The 9207-nt window shown below is 37.0% G+C and overlaps 1 non-coding gene across 1 annotated transcript; it reads right to left on the bottom strand.

The window, feature by feature from the left end:
- Window positions 1-2964: 2964 nt before the first annotated feature.
- Window positions 2965-3071, bottom strand: LOC128294703 (small nucleolar RNA R71). The gene has a single exon (XR_008285010.1). It is a non-coding gene; the product is annotated as a small nucleolar RNA R71 (small nucleolar RNA).
- Between the last annotated feature and the right edge of the window lie 6136 nt (window positions 3072-9207).

The following is a 9207-nucleotide window of genomic DNA, read 5'->3' as shown; positions in this document are numbered from 1 at the left end:
CAAGCTGGCTAACTGCATCACAGTCGCTTTAAAAATCATATCTCGAGTTACGAAACTCGAAATCCAATTCCGTAAATTTTTTCTGAAACTAGACTCATATATATATCTACTAATTTTTTTCTAGAATTTTTGGTTGGGCCAATTAGTACAGTTTATTAGTTAAAGTCTCCCCTCTTTCAGGGTTCAACTACTCTGACCTCTGTGTATTACAAATCAGATATCTCCCTGTACAGAGCTTCAATGACTATGCCGTTTGTCTCTAATAAAACTAGACTCAATAAGGAATCTGTACATATAAAGCGTGACTTCTAATTATCTTTGTAAAATTTATGGTGAATTTCCAAAGTCAGAACAGGGGATCCAGAAATCGCTCTGGCCCTGTTTCACAAAAATTTAAACATCTCATAAAATATAGCTTATATACCTGTTTCGCTTATTCCATATGAAAATAGACTCATCAACCTTCGATTCCATAACTTATTCATTATTTAATTCCATTTCTACTATTTTTAGTGATTTTTCAAACTCACGTCACTGCTGCTGTCTGAATCTATTTTATGGTAAATTTTACCTATTTCATGGTTTCCATGGATTAGCTAGCAATTTGACATACATAATACCAAATATGATCATGATTAGCCATTCCAATGGCTAATCATTACCAAGCATTTCTATCTCCATACCACTCAATAACCATATCATAAGACCATATATACAAAATGATTATAATGCTATACATGCCATACTCAAAATATACAAGCCATTATGTCAAGATGGTATACGGATAGTGTGGCGTGCCTCCGACCGTTTCCGATTTCGAGCTGGCTTGTCAACACTACAAGGAATGAAAAGGAGGAGTAAGCATAAATGCTTAGTAAGCTCACATGCAAATAGCAAGTAACATAACCATATAAGCAAACATAAAACATCATTTGCATAATCATCACCAAGACATTCATATCACCTTTTCATTTATCATCTTACCATATTGTTGTTATATCGAGTTTTCAACCCGAGGGTTAAGTACATACCTGTTCAAATTATCCATTTCACAACACTTACCAATCGTCCCTTTCATCTTGAGTATTCCTCCATTTGAGTAGAACTTTACCCGTTGAACACATCGAATATAATTCGGATACATGGAAAGTTTGCACATAAGTGCCACATATGTAGCCAAGCTACCATGTAACCCGCCCATAAGTGTACTCGGACTCAACTCAACGAGCTCGGGCGTTCGCATCCATAAGTGAACTCGGACTCAACTCAATGAGTTCGGATGCCTAGTTACATCTCACGAACTCGGACTCAACTCAACGAGTTGGACGCTCGCATCCATAAGTGAACTCGGACTCAACTCAACGAGTTCGGATGCCCAAATATCCCAGTGACATGTCACTTGTATCCTAATCCATTCCTAAGGTTCAACGGACCTTTTTCCCAATCATGTGTCTCAACCATCTTCTACGGAATGCCGATCTGATACTCGGTAGTATTTCATATTTTCCAAGTATATCACATAATTTGACATATTATCAAACAATTATCACAAGTATAATATTTCATAATAATTATCATATCATTTAAAAAAACATTAAAACATTTAAAATAATAACTATGTTACCAACATTTACATATGAACTTACCTCAGATGCGAAAATGGCTATTTTACCATTTCGTCCACAACTTGGTATTTTCCCCATTTTAGCCCAATTTCAGTTTTCCTTGCTCTATCATTTAAAATATAGTCTAATTAGGACTCACATTATTCAAATTGACCCAAAATCATATTTTGAAAAATTACAATTTTGCCCTAAACTTTTGCATATTTACACTTTTGCCCCAAAGCTCGTAAATTAAAATTCAGCCTATTTTCTTATGTTTTATGATATGCTGATCATTTTTCCTTCTATGGCAACATCAAATTCTCACTCTAACATGTACTTATGACTATTAGGTATTTTTACCGATTAAGCCCTTTTGCTCGTTTTCACTTAAAACCGAGTAGCACAAGTTGTCTAACATAATTTAAAACCTCATATTTTATCATAAAACACCAAAATACACAAATTTCACCTATGGGTATTTTTCCAAATATAAACCCTAGGTTAAATTATCGCTAGCATAAGCTAAATCGAGCTAGGGACTCCAAAAGCGTAAAAATCATTAAAAAGCGAGGCTAGAACGAACTTACAATCGAGCTTGGAAGCTTGAAAACCCTAGCCATGGTTTCTCCTTGCTATATTCGGCCATGGGGTTGAAGATGAGCAAAATTGGCTTTTAATTTTGTATTTTAATTCATTTTACCCTAAATGACCAAAATGCCCTTACTACTAAACTTTCCAAAAATTCCATCCATGTCCAATTTTGTCCATAGACTTAGAAATTGGTAAAATTACTCTTTAAGGACCTCTAATTAATAATCTAATTCAATTTTATGCAAAATACTTCTAGAACACAAGTTTTACAATTTATTCAATTTAGTCCCAAATTTCAAATTAAGCATTTTATGCATAAAATTTCTTCACGAAATTTTCACACAATCATGCAATCATATCATAGACCTTAAAATAATCATAAAATAATTATTTCTATCTCGGATTTTGTGGTCACGAAACCACTATTCCGACTAGGCCCAAAATCAGGATATTACAGTTAGACCTGCTGTAGCTGCAAATACTTTTGAACTGAAACCTAACACAATTCAAATGATACAACAATTTGTTCAATTTGATGGTTTGCAGGACGAAGATCCCAACGCTCACTTGGCAAACTTTTTGGAACTATGGGATACATTTAAAATTAATGGCGTTTCTGATGATGCCATTCACCTTCGGTTATTCCCTATTTCATTGAGAAACAAAGCTAAACAGTGTTGAACTCATTGCCATGGGGGTCAATCACTACTTGGGAACAAATGACAAAAAGTTTTTATTAAAATATTTTCCGCCGGCTAAAACGACTAAATTACGTAATGATATCTTTTCTTTTGTGCAGATGGATTTAGAAACACTCTATGATGCATGGGAGAGATACAAGGACCTCTTGAGAAGATGCCCTCACCATGAGTTACCATTCTGGCTACAGGTTCAAACCTTTCATAATGGCCTGAATCCTTCGACTCGACAAATGGTTTACTCAGCTACTGGTGGAACCATCAATAATAAGACACCTGAAGATGCCTATGAGTTTATAAAGGAGATGTCACTGAATAATTATCAGTGGCAAGTCATGAGGACAAAGCCAACGAAAATAGCTGGCGTTTATAACATCGATTCGGTCACCATGCTCTCTAATCAAGTAGAACTCTTGAATAAGAATATTGATGGTTTTCTTAGTTCTTCATAGGTTCACCCAGTAATGCAGTGCGAAGCAAGTGGTGGTGGATCAAGCAGTTCAGAATACCCACCTTATGGCTACAACATGGAGAATGAGCAGTTAAATTACATGGGTAACAATTCTCGATCTCAAAACAATCTCTATAGCAATACTTACAATGTAGGTTGGAGGAACCACCCAAAATTTTCATGGGGAGACCAAGGAAATCAGAGACCACCACCCCCTCTAGGCTTTCAGCAACCACCATACCAGTAGGAGAAAAAGCCGAACCTTGAGGAGATGCTAACCAAATTCATCTTGGTGTTTGAAACTCATTTTTAGAACACTGAGACGGCACTCAAAAATCAACAAGCATCAATCCAAGGGCTCAAACTCGTTGAGTTGCATTCCGAGTTCGTGAGAATTATGAGGCATCCGAACTTGTTGAGTTGCATTCCGAGTTCACTTATGGATGCAAGCATCTGAGCTCGTTGAGTTGTGTTCCGAGTTCATTATGGATGCAAACACCCGAGCTCTTTGAGTTGCGTTCCGAGTTCATTATGGGTGAGATTATGGTAGCTTGATTTCGTGTATCCGAATTATATTCCGATGTGTTCAACGGGTAAAGTTCTAGTGAAATGGAAGAATTCTCGAGATGAAAGTGTCTAGTTGGTAAGTTTCGTGGAAAGAATACTTTGTACAGGTATGTACCTAACCCTCGGGTTGAGACTTCAATATGACAATAATATGGTAAGATCATGAATGAGAAATATGATATGAATGCTTTGGTGATATTATGCAAATGTGGACTTCGTATTATTGCATGGTTATGTTACTTGCTATTTACATGTGAACTTACTAAGCATTTATGCTTACTCCCTCCCTTCCATTCCTTGTAGTTTTGACAAGCCGGCTTGGAGATCAGGACGGCCGGAGGCACACTCACACTATCAACGGACCGTATCGGTATAGTGGCTTGCATATTTTGGGAATATGGCATGTATAGCACTATAATCCTTTTGTGTATATCATCTTATGATATGGTGAATGAGTGATGTGGAAATGCTTGTTGATGATTAGCTATTGGAATGGCTAATCAAAATTTATATTTAGTGTTATGTATGCTTAATGTATTACCTACTCCATGGAAAACCATAAAATGGTGAAATTGGCTATAAAACAGTGTCATATAGCAGTAGTGACATGAATTTGAAAAATCACTAAAAATAGTGGAAATAGAATTAGATGATGAATAAAATATGTAATTGAAGCTTAATGAATATATTTTCATGTGGAAGAAACAAAATAATTAAAAGAGTTTTATTTTATAAGATATTCACATTTTGGTGAAACAGGGTCAGAGCAATTTCTGGATTCCCTGTTCTGACTTTAGAAATTCACCATAAATTGTGTAAAAATAATTAGGACTAAAAATTTATATGTATGGATTCCTTATTGAGTCTATTTTTAAGTGAAACAAATGAAATGGTCATTGTATTTCTTTACAGGAAGAAATTTGATTCGTAGTGCACAGGGGTCAGAGTAGCCAAACCCCGAAATAGGGGAGACTTTAACTAATAAACTGTACTAATTGGCCCCACCAAAAATTCTAGAAAAAAATTAGTAAGTAGATATATGAGTTTAGTTTTAGGAAAATTTTACAGAATTGGATTTTGAGTTTTGTAACTCGAGATATGATTTTTTTAGCAACTGTGACGCAGATGGATAGTTTACTACGAGAATTGTTTGAACTTGTTTAAATGCTAAAATAAGTTTAGTAATGTCTCATGCTCGACTCCGGCGACGGTCTCGGGTAAGGGGGCGTTACAGGCCAAGTTGTCCTATACATGCCATTATACCTAAAATAATTCAACTATAGATACCCAAGGTAGTTAGCTGATAGTGTGACGATGCTCCTACGATCTTTCAACCTTTACAAGCTTCCGAGCACTATAAAACAGGGAAAAAATAAAAGGAGTAAGCATTACATGCTCAGTAAGTTTGTATAATAGAAATTAAACTTACCAATCTTGATTATTAAATCTAAACATACAATATCATGTTTCCATCCATTTGACTAAATTTGCCTAAGCACATACATTTAATCAAACATGTTAGTTACCAAAATCTTCATATAAATCAAGTAACATAGATGAGCTCATCAAGCAATATTCTTTCAAATCAGTATCAATTCATCTCAAAGTTCTTGTGCCATGTCAAGAGTTTTATATCCGTTGAATAGTTAAATTCCCATGAAGGCTCAGGTAGTACACTCAAAGTGTATGATTCAACAATTCAACAATTTCTTATTCAGAGATACCCCTTAGGGCACTTAACCAAGAAACACTCTCTCGAATCATATATCGTTTAACAGGATTACCAATCCAGGCTAAATCCTTTATATAGCGTATGCTCAAAGGCTCGATTAGGATTACCAGTCTATGCTAAACCCTAATCTTAATGCATACTCGAGAGATATTATATTATAATTACCCATCCAGGTTAAATCCTTTATAAGACAAGGTCATTGGGATTAGTCGTCCGAGCTAAATCCCATCCGCAACAAATACAAGACTTTACTTGTTTGGGGAAAGCGCACACAATCATTAGAATTCAACATCCACTTGGGACAAACCCCTTTATCACCATTCCAAGCTTATTTTCATTTTTCATCATAGCATAAAAGTGAAGCACATCAACATAAATCACATTAAAAGCAACACAATAATTAATTAACATAATGACATGTCCGATTAAGTTACACGAACTTACCTCGTCACTTGTTTGCGTAAAAGTTTACTAATTTGAAGTCATTTCTTTTCCTCGATCTAACCTTGAATTAGTGTTGTCCGGATCTATATAAATGAATTTAACATCAATCTTACACATTTCATATCTAAATGGGCCCAATTAACGTTCTAGGAAAATTACCATCTTGCCCCTAACTTTTCCATAAATTTCGATTTTCTCCAAAAGCTTGGAAAATGAAAGTTGTAAAAATTACTCCCTATTGTAACACCCCAAACCCAGCCTAGACGTTATGACCAGATCCGGTGCGCCACATCGATGCGTTCAAAACGTTTCGTATTACTTAGTTTGGAGAACTTAGTTGGTGTTGTAAAAGATACTTTTAAAAGTAGGTTAAAGTGAATAGAAGCTGTGCACCAGGTAGGAAAACCAGGAAAAGAGGAGGTGAGTCCGTCGGACTGCTTAAGTACCAAGCTCCCTTCGGATCCAATCCTAGACATGTACACCACCATTGCCACACCTTAACGACTCGTATAATTTTGAGAAAACCATCTGGTTATGTCTATCTTAAGAAAATGATTAAGTTTGAGAACGTTTGCTTAGCGGAAGTCTTACTTGTAATCGTGTTATTTTGAAATCACTTAATGTTTTTGGAAACGCGTCCTAAAGCTAACCCATTTTCCTTAGTTATCATAGTTTTTTTTCATCATAATAAAATAAAATAATAAAAGTAAAACAAAACCATAAAAATAATTAAGCGGCCTTATTACACCTAAAACCGAAAACCATAAATGAAAGTAAAAGGACGTCCAGTTTACCAGAAAGAAACAAGGCTCGTAGAACCATATGGCGGTCAAGAATCCTCACGGCTCCAAGCCCACTATGGTTGAGGATTACTGCGATGATGAAAATAAGGGCGAGTTTTGGGAAACTCGATGTGTAATTCAACCCAACCATAGCCTAAATCGGTTCAAACCACGAGAGAGAATAAGTTGGCCTCGGCCCGAGCAGATATCGAATAAAGCCCATAGGCCCGAGCAGACCAAAAGCAGATATATCATGCTTATGCGAAACCCAACCATATCCAACCACATACACCCCATACCATCCTTTCGCCATGTGGGAGACTACTCGACCCACCCAACCGCTACATCGCCACGAAATATGCAGCATGGTCGCGACATCTGAAAATGTGATAGAGTCACCAGATCTGATATTTTGTGGCAAGCCACGGAAGCAGATATATCGTGGCGGGGCCACGAGCAGATAATTTGTGGCATAGCCACCAAGACGCTTCCTCCATAATATAACCCATGTCCCCATGCAATGATATACATTCATGGCATACATCATACGATTTAATTCATCATGCTTTTCGGACAAAATTAACCCTAGGGGTATAGAGGTCATTTTGCATACATAGGGGTATAATGGTAATTTTGCATACATAGGGGTATAATGGTAATTTTGCATACATAGGGGTACTCTAGTACATCTAATTATTTCTAAGGTTTTCATGCATATCGTAGCCATTACGTTTAGCGAAACACTTACCGAGTGTTCTTATCAATTGGGCCGTTGGCCCATTAACCCGATTTTGGCCCATTAAGCCCAAAATATCAAAACGCATGAAATCGCGTCTTGCGGTTTTATCACTTTCGATTACCAGTAATAATTACCCATCGTCTTACGAGCATTCGCACACTCGCAAGTGCCCAAAATACTGGCTTTTGGCATTTCGACTTTTCACTTTTGCCGATCTAGCCTATGAGAGGTGTCGATTACACACCGTTTTGGGATTTCTCGATGAGATCTACACACGAGCGCCTACAATTGAATCACTTAATATTACTCCAAATATTGAAATAAAATTGAGTATATAGTCCCTTACCACATTCGGCCAAACATGCCTAAAACCCTTATTGCTCTTACCTTACTGCCGAAATATGGTTAACTCCAAAGATCCGATCGTTCCACCTGTGCAAGCCCTTGGTCAACCACCTTTAAATCACGTTATTACCAAAACAAAATAGTTATTACGACCCCTCAGGATTACAAGTCCAAATCGACAACCTCCCTAACTTTTAGGGATTTCGGCTTTTCCTAAAATATGTAAGAAGACTAAGTTTTCGAGAAGACTTACCACTGATTCCTTAGTGAATGATTCCAATGAGTTTCCCACTAGATCTCGATATAAATCTAAGCCCTCAGATGATAACAAAAGTCGAGCTTTCAGTGACTCCAGTATTCGGCCAAGTCCCTTATAATGTGGGGTTTTTGGCTTTTTGCAACTTCTGTTTAGAAAGGTAAAACGAGAGGGTCTTGCTATGGTCTTGTCGTCAAAACTTGAGGTTTTAGAGGGCTGGTGAATTGGCCACAAATGATGAAGAGAAGAGATGTGGTTTTGATTAAAAGAAATTGGCACAAAAAGAAACAAGCTTTCGGGATTTCGGCTTTTTATGGCCACAAGCTATGAAGGTTTTGAAACGGTTGAAGGGAAAAAATGGAGATGAACAAGATGGTAGGAAGGTTCGGCAATGGAGGAAAGGAGATGAAGAAAAGGTTGATGAGGAGAGGAGAAAAGAAAAGATGAGGAGAAAAGTCGGAAGCGGCACCAACTACCCTAAGTGCCGAATTTATACTAGCTCCTTAACCTAGCCAAATTTTGCCCCTTAAAGAATCCCTTGGCCGCCACCTCTTGCTCTTTAAGAGTCCAACATTCAGCCAACACATCTCTCCTAATCAGCTCCTAATTTCTCTCCTTATCCCTCCTTGCTCCATCTCTGAGCAACTCAAACTCTTGTTATGATCTTTCACTTCATTTCCATTACCTACCTTTTACATTCATAAAAATTAATCCCTTGTTTTTGCTATCAATGTGACTTGAACACAGGTCCTCCCTAGCTTCCACACGCCACTTATAGCCTTCCCTGTGGCGTCACATGCCACTTCACCACTTGCTTCCTTGTGATCTATTTTACACAATTAATTCCTCAAAGCCCAATTTACGAACCCTTTCTCTTATGGAATTAAAATTAATTAAAACTATCGGGTTATCCTAAGCTTGGGCCTTCTAGAGGCCCACTATCACAATTAAACCTACACTTAACAAGCGAACACGTAATTTTAATTTTACAAACT

Source organism: Gossypium arboreum, chromosome 6, assembly GCF_025698485.1.
Source record: "Gossypium arboreum isolate Shixiya-1 chromosome 6, ASM2569848v2, whole genome shotgun sequence".
NCBI lineage: Eukaryota > Viridiplantae > Streptophyta > Magnoliopsida > Malvales > Malvaceae > Gossypium > Gossypium arboreum.
The sequence above is the reverse complement of the archived record's forward strand: the minus strand, read 5'-3'. Positions and strand labels throughout refer to the sequence as shown.